This window comes from Apostichopus japonicus, chromosome 14, assembly GCF_037975245.1.
Source record: "Apostichopus japonicus isolate 1M-3 chromosome 14, ASM3797524v1, whole genome shotgun sequence".
NCBI classification, from domain to species: domain Eukaryota; kingdom Metazoa; phylum Echinodermata; class Holothuroidea; order Aspidochirotida; family Stichopodidae; genus Apostichopus; species Apostichopus japonicus.
The window spans coordinates 800,311-822,227 of record NC_092574.1 but is presented as its reverse complement, the minus strand read 5'-3'; the positions used below and the strand labels follow the sequence as shown (position 1 = coordinate 822,227).

The window sequence follows — 21,917 nt, the reverse complement described above, 5'->3', positions numbered from 1 at the left end:
GTGATATTGTGTGTACAATCACATCTATAATAATCAACAATGTGGGTAATCATTAATAAGTACTCATTTGAGTGTGAAAATAAAGCCTACAGGTTGTCAAATAATTCATTGTTAACAGTTAGATCATATAGCAAACATAACAAGCTCTACAAAGGAACGTACTTCCTTCATAAAATATCGCCCCAAGTGTCTTGCAGCATATATTATGTAACTTAATTATACTCAACTATCAGAGTGAACAATAGAGTAAACAACTCTACAGTAAAGGCCACCATTTGAATACTGCACTATCTTCTAAATGAATGGAAACAGTTAAAAAGATAGTTCATACTGTTCCAGTCTTTGATACACTGTGTATGAAACAGGCACGTAGCCAAGGGGGGGGGCGAAGGGGGCAGCCGCCCCCCTTGAGCATATTTTTTACAAAATTTTTAAAGGTTTTTATGATATCGCTAGTATTTTCAAACGAGAAAATGCTAAGATGCAACTTACAAGGCATGGGAAGTGCCATTTCCGGCGATCTGGGAGGCATTTACAGCCAAAATTTTCTTGTACGCTTCGCGCCAACCATGGTGGCGCTATAGTTTGCAATGCCGAATCTACAGTTTCGCCCCTCCCTTGGCAAATTCCTGGCTACGCGCCTGATATGAAACCGGTGGGGATTATAAAGGTAGGTTTTACACGCTTCACCATGATATAAGAAATATAAGGGTAATAAAAGGAATATCATACCATCAAAGAATATATAACATTAACTCAAAGGTCACTGTACATCTTGTCCTTTGATGTTAAAGTCTCACTATGCATTCCATCCGGACGGTCTGAATAATAATGTTTTGGAGGTTTCTATTTTTGCTCGTTCTCTCAGATTCGGCCAAAATATTTGGCAAACGATGCACCTACAAGATTGTCTGCTTATTAACTACACAATGGTACCAAAATAGGGTTAGGGAACAGTTTGTTCGTGTTTATAATGGAAAGCATAATGGGGCTTTATACCTAAATATCACATGAAAATAAGTACAAACAATGAAGGATATTCATAAGAGCACAACTACGAGGCAAGATATAAAACCAACCAATTTACTCAGTTTTGAAATGTAAGTAAAAACAGAGGAGCTGTGTGCTATTCATGACCAACATTTTTGTTAGTGTTTATACTTCATATGAAAAACTCAAAATACCCATATCTGAATGGATTTAAAGAAAAAATTGAAACCATAGAAAATAAGTTGACAGTTAAAGACATACAAAAGTTGAAAATGAATATTGGGACAAAAATATAAAAGCAAAGTTTAAAAAACAAAATAGGTTTAAAAAACATAGAAAGACAAACCCTAACCCTAACCTGCAATCAGTAGAGTGGCTGGTAGCAATTCACTACTTGTTTAAATAACCTGTATTGGGTCAAGTAGCTACTGGATAGTTCCCTAAAAACACTTTAATGAGTTTTACTTCAGCACCGTCGAAATGGGTGCAATAAGTCCGTAAATATATGATGCTTGGCATGGCAAAACATGGATGGGACAGATATTGAGACTTTCATATTTAGAGAGGACAGAAACAAACAAACAAGCAGAGACTTAAAGTTGAATCCAGATGTCCTTTTATCACTGAATGGAGAATCGGTTGAGAGAGCATTTCAGAGACGAAGCCTGAATTGAAAGCTAAAAGATCAATCAATTTTGTGAAGTAGCATTTAACGTACGACACTTTTTATTCAATTCCAATTACCACCAGGTGAAGGCAATATTATGCAATATTTCTGTACGAAACCCTTGGTGTATTTCTCCCCCTCCAACCCACGCCCAAAGAGGTGCAACTTCACATGGCTAATTAGCCTGATCACCTCTGTCCCTTCTGCTATATGAAAAGTAAAGTAAGACATCTTGATCCTCTCTTACATTTGATCTTTCTGTGGTTTTAAGAATTTTGCATATTTTAAATATTCAGGGTGGAATTTAACCCACCACTTCCCCAAACCCATCACCCATCACCACCAAGAAAAATGAAAATGGATGAAGTAAACAGGGTGAGAGAGAACTTCAGTTTCTACTGATGTTTGTTCTAATCATGTCCTCATAGATAATACAGAAACCTCAAGTCTGCAATATAAATCCACCGTGACAAAATGATGATATTTCGGTTGCTTTTATTCCCAAGATGCGCTTTTGTTTTAGTTTTGTTATTTAATTTATTTCCTATACCTGTTGGCCCGGTTCCATACCGTCACGAGAATCCGACAGCGGTGCATCCTGGTCGACCGAGTGGGGAAGAAAAACCAAAACTTGCAACAACATCAACGACAACGACAGAGTAAATACAGACTTGTGACACGTTGTGACAAGTTACTCCCTCTGCCTAATACAAATACCAAGGTATTTAATTTAAAAAATAGTGAATTGCACATAAAGCACCTAAGGCGACATCTTTGTGAGTTGTAAATTTAACTCTTTTCACAACACTTAGGACGACATAGCATAAACTGACCACTTAGGGCGACAATGGTGATTTAGTGTAATTTTGTCACACTGGACCATTGTTCTCCAGTATGTGCACTATTTATGATAATCCCTTTGCAAAGTACATATAGCAAAGAATTCAAACTCGTTAATTAATTACATGAAAATACATGAAGCAAGGAATTTAATAAACTAATTAATAAAATTAATTCCACATATACATGTTGCCCTATATGAATTTAACTCTTTCCACAACACTTAGGGCGACATTTGGGACTTAATGTGATTACGTCGCACTTCTTATTTATATTAACTACTTTGCTTTCTAACTTGTCAATTCTGTCAGCTTCCCCAAGTGGAAGCTGACAGAAATGACAAGTTAGGAAGCAAAGTAGTTACTATAAATATGTAAAGGCAAGTAGGCCATGTAAGAAATGTTATACTATTGCAAAAGGAAAGGAAAATATGAAATTTCAACAACAAAAAAAAGGATGAAATGGAAGAATTGTTATAATACAATATAATGTATGGCTCTTGTTATACTGTTGTCTGGGAAATATTTTAATTTTAGTGCATGTTTCCCTCAGTTCTATATAGATTTCTATGAAATTTTGAAAACTTATTGAATAAACATAAAGATTGTAAAGGGTATGAGGGAGTAATGCAATTATTTCATGCAGACAGAAATGAATATGTTATGAGTTATCGTAACTGATATGATTTAATGCATAGTAGTTTGGCAATGGCGAAAGTTGTAATTGCTTTTCTGTGTATATTAAATATTTGTTGTAATGTAACGGATGGTGGCCTTTTGGACAATGTTTGAACTTTGAAGGCTAGAGGTGCATATATTTTTGTTGGTTTTTAGGTTAAAGACAATAAAAAGTGTAAAAAGAATGAATAATGAAGCATTATTTCAAAAAGTGTTGGTGTTGTGTAATGAGTTAATTTTCTGTTTACTAGGGGAGAAATATAATTTCTTACAATTGCAGATATTATAAAGAAATAAAAAAGTTTAATAAAGAAGTAAAAAATATGGAAAATGCCGACAAGTACACAAAAAATTGCAAGAAATGTAGAAAATATGGAGAAAATATCAATGTAGAAAAATATAGTTAGAACAGGTTTTTTGGTCAAGGTCAAGGTTTTGGGTGAAAGGTTTTAGGGCTGTTCTTTTTGTTATTTATATTTCCTTGACTGAAGTAATTTTGTTGTTTTTAAGTTTTAGTTTGCACATTATTGGAAGGTTTGCACTTAGGTAGTTGGGCAGGTCTTCTGAACAGATGTCCAAACTGGTAGACATCACTGTGGCACTCACTTCACACGTACGGTATGTAGGGTTCTCATCACATGTAAGAAGAAAAGTACCATCTTCTTGCATCTCTTCATAGCCGATAATTGCTGTTGTTTTTGTAGTCTCTGGCAGTTCTCTTGGCTGAATTTGAAAAAAGAATACCAGGTGATTTATCATTGCTTTTTAATAGGGAATAATTTCAAGTATTAAATAAGTCAGTGGCAAAATACTGTTACATAACCAGTGATGTAACATTACTGAACCAATAATCCATAGCAGCAAAAACCAATAATTATAATGCATAATTTTTGTCAAGATTGATTTACAAGAGTGGGAGAAAACTTTCTTTAGATGGTCTCAAGTATCCCATACAGTAAATGCTTTTTTCGCTCCTGGAGTAAGGATGATTGCATTAATTTTACACTAAATAATGTATCACTTGGTTAAAATAGCCCACTTTTGAAAGGTAGACCTTCCAGTAATACGAAAGTTGCATTTTTTTAATGACAAAACCCAAAGTGTTTAGTGATTTGTTGCTTAATTCCTAGCTATTGAATTACTTTCAGTTCATGGAATGATTATTCATGATCAAGGCTAACAGAAAGAATACACAAATTGGGTTAGTTTGCATAATGAAATGAATTTACTTGTTGCAAAATCACTAACATGTTTCAGTATTGATAAGTGAAGTGTCAGGTGTGTTTATGACAGAGTCACTTTCCTAGTTTCATATGATATAATAATTTTTGTGAAAGACCTGGATAATGCATATATACAAATTGTACTTAAACATGTTAACAAAATGGAAGGTAATATATATTGGGAAAAAACACTTAAAACATTTAAAGAAATGCAAATGACATTTATAATTGCAAAGTTTATTTGTACATTTTGCATTGTTTTAATATGTGCAATGTATTATTTTGTTTTATGTATTCTTTTGATACTTTTAATTGTAGTTTTATGACTATTTGGACATATGGTTGTCAAATTTTGCAACATTGTGTGCACTTTGGCAAGATATGTGAATGTATTATTAACATATATGTGGGCGGCCTGAGATGTGGGAGGTTGGGAGTGTGGGAGGCAAGATCTGATTAGAGTGTGGTAAATGGCTGAATGTGGTAACAAATGGTTTGAAATGAATTTATGCTACTTATCACTCACCACCAATGCAGTTTGTTTTGGTGAAATAACATTATGGAAATAACATTATGATAAACACCATAATAAATTTATAGTAACATAATTATATATCCAATTTTAATTTGATGGGATATCCAATTATTAACTTACAGAAATCGTTGTTCTTGATGTTGTGGAAAGTTTCCCCCTGGAAGTAGTGACTGCATTGTTATTTCTATGTAGTCTCCTACATACAATTTCTTTCTGCCTGGTCTCTCCAAAGTGTAACCCTGCAAGTCCCAGTTGCATGTTGCAGAGAATTATTTCTTATTTTAACAGGCGATGCTTTGACTTGCACAGTGCGTACAAGTTCTTGCTGTATTGGGAAATGTAAAAAAAGGTTAAGCATTTTTACTGAATTAAATTTTTTTTGGGGGGGGGGCGGTGAGAGATAGTAATGTGGAAATTAGAGAAGTTAAAGTGTGTATCACTTTATTATACTATTTTATTTTTTTGTAGAATATAATGTAAAAAATGATATAACAAATTTAATATGATTGGTGGTAATGGAAAGCAGATTTAGAACTCAGGGTTATAGGTCAAGTTAGGATAGGTGGTTACACCTATTTAGTAATGCAAAATTTAGGGGATTTTAAAGGAATTGGATTTACTTGAATGTATCTGTTTTCCATTTGATAAGAGTGGTATTGATAATATACAATTTGAATTTCCTATTGAAATTGGTGTGCTCAAGTTTTTTTGTATGAATCAAGGTATCTTTGCAATTGTAATGGTTGGGAAATTGTTGGGGGGCAATTGTTGTACACCAAGCTTGGCATGCTAGGTTTATAACAGGGCAATTCCATGATAACAGTGTGACAAAAATGACACATTTAGTCAGTTTATTTTGTTTTTCTCAGAATATTTAAGGAATCACTTCAGAATAGGTTATCAGTGAAAAAGTGTTAACAATGACACTTTTGAAACATGCACAATTTGGGGGATAGTTCAAATAAATAATGGGGGATGGTAACAGTGTGACGACACTGTTACCGAAGCATATTTTCAAGGTATTTTTCATGTCAACATGAAAAAATTCCTTAGTTTTTTACCCTATACCTATTCTCAAAACTCTCTGAAATTAAAAGTTTGCCACATTTTATCCAACATAGTGTTAACTCTCATGTGGAAATAAACAAATTGACTGACAAAACCATTACAACCTGAAATATTATTTCATAACTATAACAATGCATGGTAACAGTGTGACAGTAACATTGTGACGGTAACAGTGTGACGGTAACAGTGTGACAGAAGTTGCAATCCAATGTGTATGACACAAAGGTATGCAACATCAAGTTATATCTTCCCTAGCAACAAATGTGAGGTTGTAACAATGATTAAATTGAAAGATAACCTAAAGTTTGTTCAATAAAGAAGTACTACTAATATTAATTTTAAGAAAAAACAACAAGAAATGTGAACCATTAAAAACAATGAACGTAAGCTTGAGCAGCAATTTGTCCTCAATATTGGGTGGGGGGCATGACCAAGTCAATGGGGACATTCTCTGATATTGGGGAGGGGGGTATGTCCTATGGTCACTCTATGATTGCTGCCCATTCCCATGAAGTTTATAACATTTTTGTAGATGTATTTTACCAATGATCAATTAATATTAACATTTAGCAATTTGAAGTCAAAGTAAAGAATTGAAGGGAAATTCCTTTAACGTGGATGAGATATCCTCTTTTTCAAATTACCTAACATGTAATTTTTTATGATGACAGATTCTTTTAGTCTTTTTTATAGTTTGTCTACTTGTTGCCTTTTTTTATCTTATGTGATAGACATGTTGTTTTTAATAAGAAATTGCATTACAAATTGCGTGTTATTTTCAAGATTGCAATGTTGTAATGGTAGAAATAACCAAATTATTGAAATAATTTGATACAATCTAGATATGAAAAAAAAAAAAAAATTACAAATGGATTTTTATTTATTGTTGCTCATAAGGGTTATTTGAAGAAAAAAAATGTTTTGAAATGATGATATTCTATTTATAACTTACTGAAATGATTTGTCCCTCTACACTGACAATTTTCTTTGCTGGAGAGATGTGTTTTTTTTGTAGATTCACATGTTCAGCTGGTGGTGGATTAGCAAGTCGCTCTGCCTGGGGTTATAATTCTTCATCTACCGAAATTGATGAAGTTTTTATTACTTTGGTTTGCTTTGTAATAACAATGCACTTGTCAGTTTGGGTTTTTATACCTTGATTAATGATGAGAATATTGCTTCCCACTATGAAGTTGACAAGTTTTTCGTCGTCGTACACCAGCGCTTTGGCCGCTGACGAATTGTCAGCAACTTCAAACTCTGTCAATTTGGAAGAACTTCCAGAGTCTGTATTTAAGTTGCTCTGAAATTGAGCTTTGGCACAGACTTTCAGTGGTTTGGAATATGGCCCAGTTCGCCCTTTCTGTGCAAAGATTTCTTTGAGGTTGGCCATCTGAAAATAGAGAAGTGTTGAAAGACAATTAATGAACAAATTTGGGTGTGTTATTTATATAGTACTTGTAATTGTTTAGTAGCAAATAAAAGGGTGTTTTATTTGTTGATATTTTACTGTTGAATAGGTTGATCTGCTCAGTGCCAGTTTACCTCCAAATATTTACCAGTGAAATAAGAAAACTTGTGTAGCAATTTCTTGTGAACATACTATTGGGTAAAAGAGCAAATTCCACTAACTGCATAGTGTTAATTAAATATAGGTTTTTGGCACTTAAATAGCTGTTTTAAATCAGGAAGGTTCTTGTTTATTTATTAGGTTTTCAGTATATATTTATTTCTTCCATTATATTTAAACGGGAATTTCTTTAGAATGGTAGGTTTCTACAATCCAATGTGACTAACCTATGACTTGTCACAACGGTCGTGACCAAATAATAAAGAGACAGAAGTGATGTTATAGTGTTTTTTTCAGATATATTGTCAGGTTTCCAAGCTCTGAGGCAACTACTGAACATTACTTAAAATTCTTCATACTTAACATAATACTAAACATTCACCTTAAATACTTGAAACCTGTGTTGACCTCCCTCAGAGATTCGCCCAAAAAAGCAATGGTGCACGATCTTTTGCCTATTTTGCACCTGAGCTATGGAATTCACTCCCCAATGACATCAGGGCAGCTCCATCATTAAATGTTTTTAAGGCAATCCTTAAAACTTACCTTTTTCAAAAGTATTTTTCTTTTAAACCTCCAGACATATTGTTTGTGTTACCATCTTGCCATCTTTTGATTGTTGTATATTAAGATATATTTTCTATTTATATTTTGATAGTCTTATTGTTTACTAATTTTCGGCTGTAATAGTTTAGTATATTAGTTTATTGTATGCTGTCATATTTTATTGCTTCGTCTTTAATTTCTGAATTTTTATTGTTTTTAATCATTACTGTTCAGTTATTTATTTCTGTAATTCTTAGGATGCAATATTTTTAGGCTGTAATATTTTTAAGCTGTAATATTTTAAGTTGTATTATTTTATTCTGTGAAGTGCTTTGAGATCATTCTTTTGATGTAAAGCGCTATATAAGAATAAATTATTTATTATTTATTTATTTATTTATTTATTTATTTATTTATTTATTTATTTATTTATTTATTTATTTATTTATTTATTTATTTATTTATTTATTTATGTATAAGCACCAGTATACCTCTTTTAGCCCTAATTTAAAACATCAAGAACATGAAAACCACTCCAACTGGTCCCAATTACAAACAGAAATACCTGTATAAATCTAACCATTTCACAAGATACAAGTAATTTCAGAAGCACTTAATATCTGGCATGTAAAATATACTACGTAACCAACGCCAGTAGTCCTTTTTTCGTGTGTGCCCAATTTATGAACACTGGAAAGGACTAATTACGTAACACAAATCACAAGGGTTCAACAAGCCAATCACGTAAGGATGTCGTTCAGACGTGGACGAATAAATAAGTAGCTGAAGCTGAACAATTTGAAGTATGGCAAAACAAAGTTACACCAAATATTATGTAATAGATAATACCACTGAAACTCATAAAGTACATTTTACTAGAAGTGATACAATAACAATTTTAAGGAACCAAACATAGGTTTTTTTCGGTAATATATACATATAGTTTCAGGTTAAAGAATGACAACATATAATCATGGGAATCAACTTTACTCTTTGTCCAAATCTTTCACACATGCCACCAGATAATAACTATAGTATAGGGAATGTTTGGGATCTGGATTCTCAGCCACTTATGATACATAAAGGCCTATGTACTCACCAAACCAACAAGACCATTACAGCAGCAAATCCTGTACCTGGGATGACAGTGGACCACAGTACCAAGTGAAATGACACAGAACCTATAATAATAATAATAATAATAATACCAATCCACCTTCAATTGGCAGCAAAGAACCTTGGCAGACATTACTGACATAATAGTCATACTGGTTACACATGATAGTATAATATGAAACAATGTACAGTGCATGTTCTTCTGTAGAGTAAACTTCCATAACAAATTATGCAACAGAATAAATCAAACTGGAAACAACATTAATAATCAGTAATTAAATCCTCAACTCCATTATAACTCTTAACATTGGAAGAGTATGCAGCTAAGTTCTTCATATTAATACAATCATTTGTTCCTATTTTAGAGGACCTGAGAACTTCCTCCTTTTAGTAGAAACTCCAACCATATAACCCAGCAAATGACCTGAGTGTGTGAGCAACCAGTTTCACTACCCATGCTGCTGCAGCTCCCTATATGTACCAGAGCATGTGCATCAGTTCAGTTGCGGGCTTAAAGGGTGTGAAGACTCGCAAACAAAGACCATCCCATGCCGGTAATCTGACCTAGTTTCGATTGAGGTGTAACAGAAAAGTTAGACACCACCATCGATCCCAGAGAATACACACACAGCTTGCTACCGTCGGTAATTAGACACTAGTGTACAGTCAATATATACAGCTACGGTCAATACCCACAACACAGTGTACATAGCAGCGATGGACATCTCAGGTCAAGATAAAAGATAACAAGGTATCACGTTTCAATATTGTCTGCATTTTGTAGCGACAAGAAAACTTCACTTTCAAGCAACGGAAAGTTAACTTTTTCAGAGCGTGGCATGCGGTTTATTTTTTCAATGCCTTTAAACTATTCAGTATTGGCCCCAAATTATAGCATGTTATAATTGTTAGAAGTTTTTAAAAAAGTACTTTGCTGAAATTCGTAATTTCCAAATTAACCTCAAAATGTGTACATGAGCACATGAGACGAGGTAAATTTCTCTCAGGGTGGTTAGAAAAACATTTTAAATATTATAAAAAAAATCTGGCATATTTGGGGCTAATACAGCATAAATTTAATTGTACCAATCCAGCAGACCGTTTGTTTAGAATAATTTGCCAAATATCGTTTTAAATACTCAGCAACATGATATCCACAACAATCAATACAGGCCTGCTCATGGACAGGGTGATTATACCATCTTTGTGCCGTATTTTTTTTTTCTTTTTTTGCAGCCAAGTTAAATACTATGTATGACCATGGCAGCCATCTTAGAAAGAATTTGAATTAGGTCTCTGCGTGGATTTCTGAGGATACAAGTTTCAACTAATAGCCTTATCTGAAAGGCCTATCATAATAAGTAACACATACAGGCCATTTCTTAGAATATGTGTGGTCTTGGTCAAGATGTTTGTAATATTCTTTTCTCATGTGGGTACAATATATGCCTCAGAGTCCATCTATGCCCATCACGAAAGTCATCCACTGAATTTTGCATGCCTGAGGACCTGTCTGTTATCAATTGCAAGCGTTGCCGGGGACGTTCTCTGGACAGTACAGCATAATAGTTATATAGGGAAATAGATGTGCGAAGGAAGGTGCACTAGGCTACAGGTTAGGGTCTTAACAAGACTATCGTACGATGTAAAGTAAGCAGATGTTCAATGAATTGTACAAACTTTCTAGAACTTTACAAAGCAACATGACCTTGAAGGCTAATTTCTCCCCTAGTTGTCCAGTTGACATGTATGGCTACATCATTTAAGATTAATTCTTGCAGTATCCTCCTTACTGCAACAGACAAGAGCTGCCCACACATTGATGACAGGGTCAAAATCTGGATGTAAACAGTTGTGAATTTATGATCTTTTGCATTTCATGGAAGCCAGCATTTCAGCATGTCATAGAGAATCTAACCTGAATACTGTGATGAATTTTTCAGGCAATTGGTAAATAATTGACATCATGCATGCCCTCATGAAAACAATCAATTGCCCTGTCTATAACTCTTTAGAGGTCAATCAAAAGAACAGTACTGAAAAAAACTATTATACAATGTTTTTCTTTTTCTATTTACGTTTTCTAACATAGCAGATAACAGCTCTGCACTAACTTTGATCTAAAGTTTCTGCAAGTTAGCTATTTTACAGTACTGTAATCTGTAGCGTGAAGAGTAAAGTACCGAAAAACCATACAGTACTGGTCAGTTCTACTTTCATAAAGTAAAACCTACCTAGCTGCTTATAGTGTATGTCATATTTTTACTTACATACGACAAAGTATGAGCATTTACCAAACGTTTCTCCACATTTACATCAGTCCGGGCACGTTCATCCAGAGCAGTGAGAAAAGGAACTGATGCAAGTGGCTAGTGAATGTCATCTGGCAGCTCTTCCAAATCCAAGCCAGAGATCTAAAGGAAAGGGAGTGTATAAGATGGGAATTTAAGACTGTTTGTCCGGGGCTCCAGGCCTTATTCCTATGTGTATTTTGCGGTCCATGACAGAGGTTGTGTGATAATAATGATAGAATTAGGGATAAATTTACATTATTGGTAGTCTGTATTTTGCCCCGAATTATTGCATGCTAATTGATGGCAGTTTTCAGAAAGGGTTCTTTCCTTGAGGGCTTTATTTTCAAATTGTTCTCAGACATTCTCAATGAACACACACGATGAATGGTTACGATCACCATGTTCTTGTAAACAACTCACTGTAATAAACACTGCTACGAATCAACCAATATTCTCCGTGTACTTTTACTTCAGCATCTGCTCTTCAAAGTATTGTGCAAAGAAATTAACTTCTAAGTATCAAATCATTTCACATCTCCCACATATGTGTGGAGGTGTCACATCTCTCAGCAGCATCTTGCCGTGTTAACAACAGCAGAAGGCCTTGCAAGTTCGATGGCACTTGTCGAGGTCATGGTCATCAGCTTAATTGCTTGCTTCCCTGACTGAGTGATACTGTTTTAACTCATCACAGTGAGTGTGGATAGACTCATATAGGTGTACGAGGCGGGGGGGCAGACTGCCCCCCCAAATTTCCAGAGGACAAGAAATTCGGGCAAAAGTCCTGAAAAATTCGGGTAGCCTAAGAGGAATATATATATATATATATATATATATATAAATATATATTTTTTTTTAGGCTGCCCGAATTTTTCAGGACTTTTGCCCAAATTTCTTGTCATCTGGAAATATATATATATAAATATGCAGTAGCTTGCCCGAATCTTTTTCAAATTTTTGCCCGACAATTCCATGATTTTCTTTATTTAGCATCATGATGCCCGAATATTTCTGTGTAGCACCACCGTAAGCGCAGTTTATCTGGGCTACCACGCTTTTTGCATGATCAATTTTTTATTAACTAATCAATTGTATCCCTGGACCAAGGGCGGCGAAACCGGGGGAGGCACAGGGGGCACGTGCCCCCCACTTTTCCTCAAGTTAAAAATGTGCCTTTTTTCTACATAAAAATTGAGGTGCCTCAAGTTAGCAAGAGGCCAGGGAACCAGAATGAACACTCGGGAAGGGCCGTTTCCGGCCATCTGAGGGGTTTGTAAAACCAAAAACTTTATAGTACGCTCCGCGCCAACCAATGGTGGCGCTCCGCTCAGATAGTCGTGCATACAACTTTGCAAATCCTGGCTAAGCCTGTGACTTTTAATGAATGTGGGTCAAACTCAAAGCTATTTCGAATGGAAAAAATTTGTTAAGATATTAACAAGAAAAAACTCTAATTTGGAAGATTCCTACATTAGCAACTAGCATGATTTCACCTCATTTTGTCTCAAAAGAAAAATTGTTCCTTGTTTCCCAATTTGTGCATTGGATATTGCAATGTTAGTATGCATATTTTCCTTTAGGGGGGGGGGGGGCGTTGATGGAATGATGTGTTTACACAAATAAGATAATACAATAAGAGTTATAAAGGGTACTGAATATAAGGCTGCATCAGTCCAATCGAATTTCTGCAAAGTGCCCTTTGATGTCGGTGCCCCCCCCCCAGATTAAAAGTGCTTCCGCCGCCCTTGACCTGGACATCCCCAACATGAGTGTATATAAGAAACATTTTCTTTTTCATGGATAGTGGGGGGGGGGTGGGGAGTGCCTACAAGCCTAGAAGTACAGGTTTATCATATTCTTTGTGATATTTTATACATTTTTGTGAGACAAATTGCAGTCTCACCCGGCACAGCGACATTATCCCGCCTACGTGTCGTTGAACAATGTATGTTTTTCTGGAGGGTAGCTGAGTACTGTGTTAAAATAATAAATAAGGTAACTAAGTAGGAGCTTAAAAAATATACTGTCCCATTTTTCCCCTTCAAAGTGATGTTACTATTTTTTCTTCTTCTTATTTACCAAATTTTTGGGGAAGTGTAAATTTTAAAACGTGTGATTATAAAATAAAGAATGTTCAGATGCAACTTGCAAGGCCTCAGAAGTGCCGTTTCCGGCAATCTGAGAGGCATTGTTTGCCAAAAATTTTCTTGTACGCTACGCGCCAACCGATGGTGGTGCTCCGCTTAGATAGTGTCACAGGAACTTTTAGGCACAAAAAGTTCTGCCCCCCCAAACTGAAATGCTCCCGTACGCCTATGTTGTTCTCCCATCCTATGCAGTAAGGAGGATTAGAGAAGCTTTACCATCTGAACAGTATGAAGGATTTAAACTATCAAGACTGTGAGAATGTGGACTGTTTATGCCAAGTCATAGTATCATTTCTGCAAAGGTTTATAGAAACAGGGTTCAGTCATGTCTGTTTTGTGGCTGAATGGTGAACATTTTGGAATTCCAGCATACATTTTCCTGGTTCATGGTATTAACTTCAATCTTGGATGAAATTTTACATTGTTCGATTGACCTCGATGCTAATACAATATCTGTTCATAATTTTTCAAAAGCCTTCAGTACCCCTTCAAGATTGGGAAGTACATGACAGTAATAAATAATAAAACTCACGATAATTTTTTGTATGTATTCTCTCTTGTAAGCAAAGCTGTCACTTCTAGTAGCCTGCCAACAAAATCTGGATGATTGAAATGTCAAATATACTAGGTTAAAATAGAAGAATAGTTTGAATAAAGTAGCCTAAACCACTCTGTCAATGGGATCTGGAGAGCTTAGGCTTTCATTTTAATAAAACTGTAATGAAAATAAATCTGAAATTGTTCATTAATCCATGGAATATCAAGGTTACTTGATCATAAATGGGATAAAAAAAATCACATTTTATCCCATGCGGGGAACAAACAGCAAATTCTGTCAATTTATTTCGAGAAAAACAAAAAATTGGCAACATGTTTGAAACACCAAATTCGCATAGAAGTATTAAGTCAGCATGAAATTGATATTTATGAAGTCTGAGCTCTCTAGATAGGAATACTTGTCATTGGAACTTTTGTTCCAATATAATGTTATAATTCAGTTAGTTACAATGGAAACCAGATGTAAGTAAAACTTTAATGTAAGACTTTAGCAACTTCCCTAAAGGATTGTAGTGACCTGTTAATTAACACTGCTCTGCAGCTGTGCCATACACCATGTGAACAGACAATTCACAGAGTCGATTGCTCCCCACTACAATGAAACAAAATTAGAAATTGGGAGGCCATCAACCACTTCAGCAAAGCTTTTGAAATCTGCTTCGGTGTTGTTTTATGGCATCCTCATTGTTCGGATGAACATAGGAGCTTGCAAGTGGTGGTGGCTCTTCTCTGACAGGAACAGGACACTCCTCTCCCAGAGTTCCACTTCTGCAGAAGTTGTGCAAGCAGTCAAAAAGTTCCCATATGTAATCTGTAGAATAGTAAAGATATGAAGAATAATATAATAATAGTTCATAAAAACATACCAATTAGATAGAGGCATTCCAATCACTCCATTTCGGTCAATAGTCATGGCACAATGCACAGTTGTCAGTGAAGTCTTTGGATGCCCAACTAAGGCGAGAGCTGATACACCTCGATTGGTGTGGAAACATGGGTCAGGTTTTACCTGACAACTTGTGCCTGAACAATTCCAATATATTTTTTACTGATTACAACAAAAACCATACACCTGTTTGTGCACCAAATATTATGGATTATGTAATTTTCAGCAGGATGTGTGGTCATTGTCTCAGTAGCTTAACCACTGTTTATGTAGTAAAGTAAACAGGTGGACAGAGTAACATCCTGTCCCATTCCCTTGTAATGCATGGTAAAAGAGTGTATAAGATGCAACTTTCACCATTTGTATTCAGTAGCAGATATCCAGCCAAGTGAAGATATAATATACTCTGTTAAATCCAACTACTTGTTTGTGCCTTTATTTCTTGTTCAGATACCCCAGTGACAACTCTAACAGATACAGTATGTATACGCTAATTGAAGTAAAGACTGATAGCCTCACTACACATTCCAGACTGCCCCACATTGTTGGTGTCAAAATTAATAATGATCTTTCCAGAAAGTGATAGCACCAATTGATTTTCCAGACTAATCTACTATCAATCTTGAAAATTACCTTGAAGCATCATCTTTGTCATGTTCAGATTCATCAGATGAGTGAACTGATGGAGTGTAGTCCGGACTACCTGGCGGTTTTTCGGTGTATTCCGATGAGGATGCCACAGCTAGCAGCAGACGGACTATCATCACCACTGTGAGATGGCCCTGGTTGCTTTGATGGTGTTCTTGTCTCTGTTGGTCCAGTCAGCAACTTCAATGGTGGTAGGGGGACCAGTGAACACTGGACTTCTACATGTGTGACATTCACTGAAAATTAGAATAAACACTTATTATACCACACACATACAGTAGGCTGCTCTTGGACAGGGGTCAGCTGCCTAGCTGGCTCACTTATCTTTCCTCAAGGAGAGCATATCCTCCTAATTTATGTGGCTGCAAAAATATGAGCCATTCACACCATGAGCATTGCAAATGACTTCAGCTTGGTTTCATATAGTATAACTACAATGTTATCTCCCTTCTCTCAGTAACTATAGATGTAGCCTATATATTTTCCTGTGAAGTCATCAGGTATAGCCTCCTCAACCACTCTCGTCAGGCAGGCGGATATGATGAATAAAATACAATGTATGTTATCCCCTAGTCAGCCTGCCCTGATGTGCAGTTTTAATTGCTATTTTGCTTTCAACAAGTAGTTTCTAAAATTTTGGCCCCTGTGCTCACTTCTGCTATAGAATACTCTATAGATGAATGAAAGTTTTCCATTCTTCCTTGTATTACCCTAGCTTACACTTCTCCACCACATTTCCTCCTCCCACCCCCCCCCCCATCCATCACTCTATTTATGGGGACCTTTGGGGCATCATACTGCTGCCTCCCTTTTGTCTGGTAGCTTGCCCCCCCCATATATATGCCTCGATATTTTACTGGTGGATTTTCTTGTATCCCGTTCAAAACTGACTACTTAAATCTTTAATGCCTGTCACCACCCTCCCCTATTTCCCAACTGTTTTTGGGTAATTACAAGCACATGTCTATAAGATCATGCTACCTTTAGATGGAGATGTACATTCTACAGAATCCATGCCTTTGTATTTTCACTGCAGTTGGCCGGGGAACAGCTTCTAGATTAATCTAAGTAGTGAAAATTGGGAAAGAAAATAACAAGGAAGTTATGAAAGTTCATTTAAGAATGCAGTTTGATTTGTTTGAAAGCACCTGTCACAAGTGTTTTCTCTTGTTACAAAAATTGCAGCCCTACCACCCAAAAATGGCAAAATATAAGGATGTCATTTACTGTGCAACCTATGAGCTATGACTCTGAGTATGAAGATAGGTGGGAGCACATTATTGGGCAAAATGACATGAAAACATCTGATGCTTGTTATTCTGGATTTTTCATGATGTACCACTGATCAAATGCTTTAGTTAGCCCTAGCCTACGCCTAACTTTATCGCGCCATATCTAATTTAGGGCCTAACTAACTGAACGAAATTATAAGAATTAGCCTACTGTAAGTTAGTAATAATACTAAGTTAGTCCTTGTAGTAGGCCTAGGCCAGAAAATACACTTACTCTTTTCCGATCCAACTACTGGTCTACTTGTTTCTGTATCTCCTCGAGATTTGAAGATACTTTCTCCAAATAGAGAAGGAACAGCATTGTCTTGTAGACGGCGATTTGTTGGTGTTCCAAGTCCAAGTTGCACGGATAGGCGATAGGAAACGAAACTTTAACTAGTGAAGTAAGCACTGCACACATAAGATTCGCTCGAAGGTCCAAGCCAATCTTTACTTAGGCAGCTAGGCTGGCTGAGTGCAGTGTATACAGTGTTTGACGAACACGAAACTTTCTTGTACTGTTGTGCACCCATTCTCATATGATATTTTGTTTACTGTCTGTGACGTATTGTTTACACCTTTGATCTCGGTTAGCATATTAGGCCTACTAAGTTTTGGTAACGTTGGCAGTTCCCCCCGTGATGTCATTATCTTATGGATGAGCTTGGTTATTAACTTAATTAAAACAGCAGAGAAACAATCGTGGAACTCCAAATTTGGAGTATGGGGTTTTGATATGTAGCTTCTCAATTTGTGCAAGTTTGAAGGGAATCTGTTACGTGTCACTTGACCTTTAATGCAGCCTGAGGCTCAACGCTGCTGATTAGTAAACCACATTAAGTATTAATAACTATGAAACTTTAAAAGTTGCTAACTCTTCCAACTCAAAGGTTTATTTGCGATCTTTAAAGGTAATGTGATAGATAGCCAATGTGTTCATAGCCAATGAGTTCATGAATACTATGTTTGAGGACAATACTTCTACTTTGCACTAAGTTCTAAAAATCCAGTAAAACATTTTGGAGAAGCCTTTCAAAGAGTTAAATATATCTGCATTTTACCTTTCAACAAACAACCATTACGCCCAGTTTTTCTTTGCTGAACTTCACAAGTACAAAGATAATGCAAGAGCCATCATTGAATAAAGTTGTAGGGTCTGGCATAATTATTATTGTGTTACAAGGCTGGCTGCTCTAGACGCTGTACAGTCTGATGAAAAGGAAAATGAATGAGACTACAGCACTTTGTAATAAACCGTTGTGATCTTCACTGCACATGCTACTTGTAATGGTGTTGTTTGGACAACAAAGTTGATTTTATCAATATCTATAGACATCTACAGCTGAAAATACTCTTCATGATCCTTACACTTGATCACTGCATTAGCTCTTAGCATCAACTTTGTATAATCGCAAAGTACAGTGATCAACAAAACTCTGGCTTTATTACAATCACTGTTTAATTTGAAGGTCTACAACAACTTATGCATGACAATCTCTATCAAAATGATCAGTGTCCATTTCTTGGACAATGAAGTGGCACTTGGAAAGGTGAAAACAAATATATCAGTATAGAATAAATAAGCAGTACAAGAAGTTCAGAAAGCCATTAAAAAATTCAAAAGAATGCTCCAAAAATTGAATTATATCGAATACATTATTATCCCACAGGAAGAAATATAGCAAGTTAGGCACATTTTGATTAATGAAACTTGCACACATAGTTTTAAAACATTTAAGAGAAGGAAAGTTTGGGAATTTTTATGTGGAAGACTCTGAAGGGTCTGGCTACAATGTACTGGAAGGAATCCTGGTGGACCCTTTCTATATGGACATCTGATTTGGTGGAAGGGCATGTACAAATACCATGTGGGGCTACTTCTCTGGTTTGGTGGTACAGTAAATATGACACATTTTGCCATGACTCAAAATGACTTCAATTCATTAAGGGTATTTAAACTATTACGCTTGCACAGTAAACCGGTGTTAGTACCGAAACCTTTTTTTTTTCGTCCAAATTTCGGTACTATTTTTTATTTTAAGAAAAACAAAATACGGAAATGTGAATTGCAAATACTGAAAAAAACAAAGGTTAAGCTTCCATGATTCCTTCCATCATTTGTTGACTTTGGTTTCCCCTATTTACTGTTCTTTTTGCAATATGAAAGTAAATTGCAACAAGAGAAACCTTTTTTGCTAAACGACATTGTCAGCTACGATCGGCACACATCATTACCAGTGCTTGAGGGTGGATAGCTAGGTCTAACATTAGGCTATGCAGCCCTTTTATGTGTGAATCAGTTGACCTTGTAGTATTGAACTGACCTTGGTGGCCAACATTAGTAGTTGTGAGAAGTACACACCCAAATGACAAGATGCAGTTCAAAATAAATTGTTATATCCAACGTGTTTGTCCTCTTTGTGTTGTTCTTATTATTTAACTTCAATGTAACAGCAAAGGATATGGAGAAAATCTTTTCAAACACATTGAGCAAAGTTTGTATTCAAGAAATGATTGTTAAAACTTGAAAGGAACATTGCACAATCCACAATACCATACGACATGTACAGCCGCGTACGCAGCTGGTGTGACAGTACAGATTGTCCCCCTGTACAAAGTGTCCGCAGGGACAGCAACTCTGTACCAGCACATTTAGTCCGGTCGGACATTATCTTCTGAAAATTGTGTCCCACCCTCACATCAAATATAGTCCGACTGGACAAAATGCCCTGGTACAAAATCTCTGCAAATACTTCATAGTATATTTTGTCCCGCATAAAATTTTGTAAATGTCTTTAATTTCTTAATCAAAGGGAACCTATGTAGTCACTCAAACAGCGCAGCAATAACTAATTTTTTACTTGGCGGTTGGATGGCCCATAATGAGGAGACATGCCTTATAGATTTTGGTATGTGACTACAGCAGAGATAAAAATCAAATTTCTTCAAATAGTTATACTGTAGCTCATTGTTGAATGATCTACATTAACTGTGGTATAATGTTAGATATATCAGGTGTGACTACACAGGTTCCTTTTGCTATTAAAAGGTACAAAAAATATGTGACTTACTCAAAATTACACTGCAAAGGATGGTGTCTTTGAACGACCTCTTCCCACCCTTTTGCCCTGTTGCACTGAATTTTGACATGATGCCATTTGTCATGACTGCTCTCATCATGGCCCTGGCAACTTTCCCTGGTACTCCCTTTTCAATGGAAGCTAATATCAAAACCTGTAAATAAAAGTTTCATTTTAGTAGCCGCAAGCTTGCACAATATTGTTTGTATTGTGCATGTGCAACTTGTGGGATATCTCTTTTCTTATATCCATAATTATTAATTCAATTCTTTACATGAACAATTTCATTTAATAATAATGAACATTTATAATGTGTTATATTGTGGTCATAACTTGTCTGACCCACACATACGTAGGTACGAGGCAGCAGCTTACTTTGCGTCATTTGGCAAGTCAACCTCCCAGGTACCCACTTTTACCTGAGTAGAGTGAAGTAATCAAGAAGAAGTGTCTTGCCCAAAGACACAGATGCAATGAACATAGGGTTGAACCTGCAATCATCGAATCACATCCATAACCACTCAGTCACATCTCTCTAAATTGTATTATATTTATCTCTCTCATTTATGTTTTTATATAAAAAAAATTCTATCAAAAATACCAATTTGTGTTATCAAAGTAATTTTCAAACATCAGAATTGGAAACATTAAGAGTTTTCATTTTCAATTTTTTGGATCCAATATTTCATTAACTCCTTTTTGTACAAAAACACAATTGAGAGAGATATCAATAATACAATTCGGACAGGGGAAAAATAACATGTTGGGGCACTTTGATTATTACTTTCTTCCAAGGTCTGGCGGTACACTGATATACTCAGTATTTTACTTTTACCCATACCGACGGAATTTTGCCTCAAACCGATATATAGAAAATACCAGATATTCTGGCATACCAAGTATAAAATAGAATATCTTCTCATATTGACTAATACCTGATATTCCCAGTACCCATTTACCTTTTCATTTTCAGCTCAAATTCAATTAGTATCACTGAAAAGTCACGTTATTGGGCATAAGTACATGCATAAATTCCCCTGTTGCTGAGTTAAGTTAAACATGTGACACTGAATGTGTGCTTTACAGTTCATGTCTACATAGGCCTTAACTGAATTTATGTAGTCGGCACCATCAATATGCCTAGGCCAACCTTTTTTTAGATTTATGATTTAGTCAAACGCCTTGAATATTGTAGTTAAAATCAAATTTAGACCTCAGCTTGCACATTTATGCCCTCAGATTTAGTTTTGTTTTAGAATTAGTCGTTTCAGAATTAGTTTCGTTAATGAACAGGTCTAAATAAAAATGGCAAAGTTTATCCTATCGCCACACTAATTTGATGAATTCATTGAATTGGTGTGGTGATGAGGCAATTTCAAATCGGGTAACGTTTTTAGAGAACTGATTGCAAATCATCAAAAATTAAGGGTGTTGTTGAAGGTGCATGTACATTTTACAGTGAATTCTGTAGAATTAAAGACAATATTGTGTGTACGATCAAATATGATATTGTTCAAATTTTATTGCGGCAAAGTTACGATCTGTTTTCTACCACCCCTAACACTCAGTGAGTCAGTAACAGACTAACGTTTTATGGTTTTTATTCTACTTACTATATAGTCAATCTCGAAATGTCACAAAACTTAACAGAAGTTGCAAACGTTTTTAATGCATAAGGCCTACTACAGGAAAAATATTGATGCTAAGTTATGATAACAGAAAAGGGAGATTTTTACTCTGCTCTTTGAGAAATTGTCTTACAAAATTTACCCGGCACCAAAAATTGCAAATATGTTTAGTC

The 21,917-nt window shown here is 35.6% G+C and overlaps 1 pseudogene; it reads right to left on the bottom strand.

Annotated features, from left to right (window-relative positions):
• Positions 1-247: 247 nt before the first annotated feature.
• LOC139980037 (uncharacterized) overlaps positions 248-21,917 on the bottom strand; it is a 35,629-nt pseudogene continuing 13,959 nt past the window's right edge.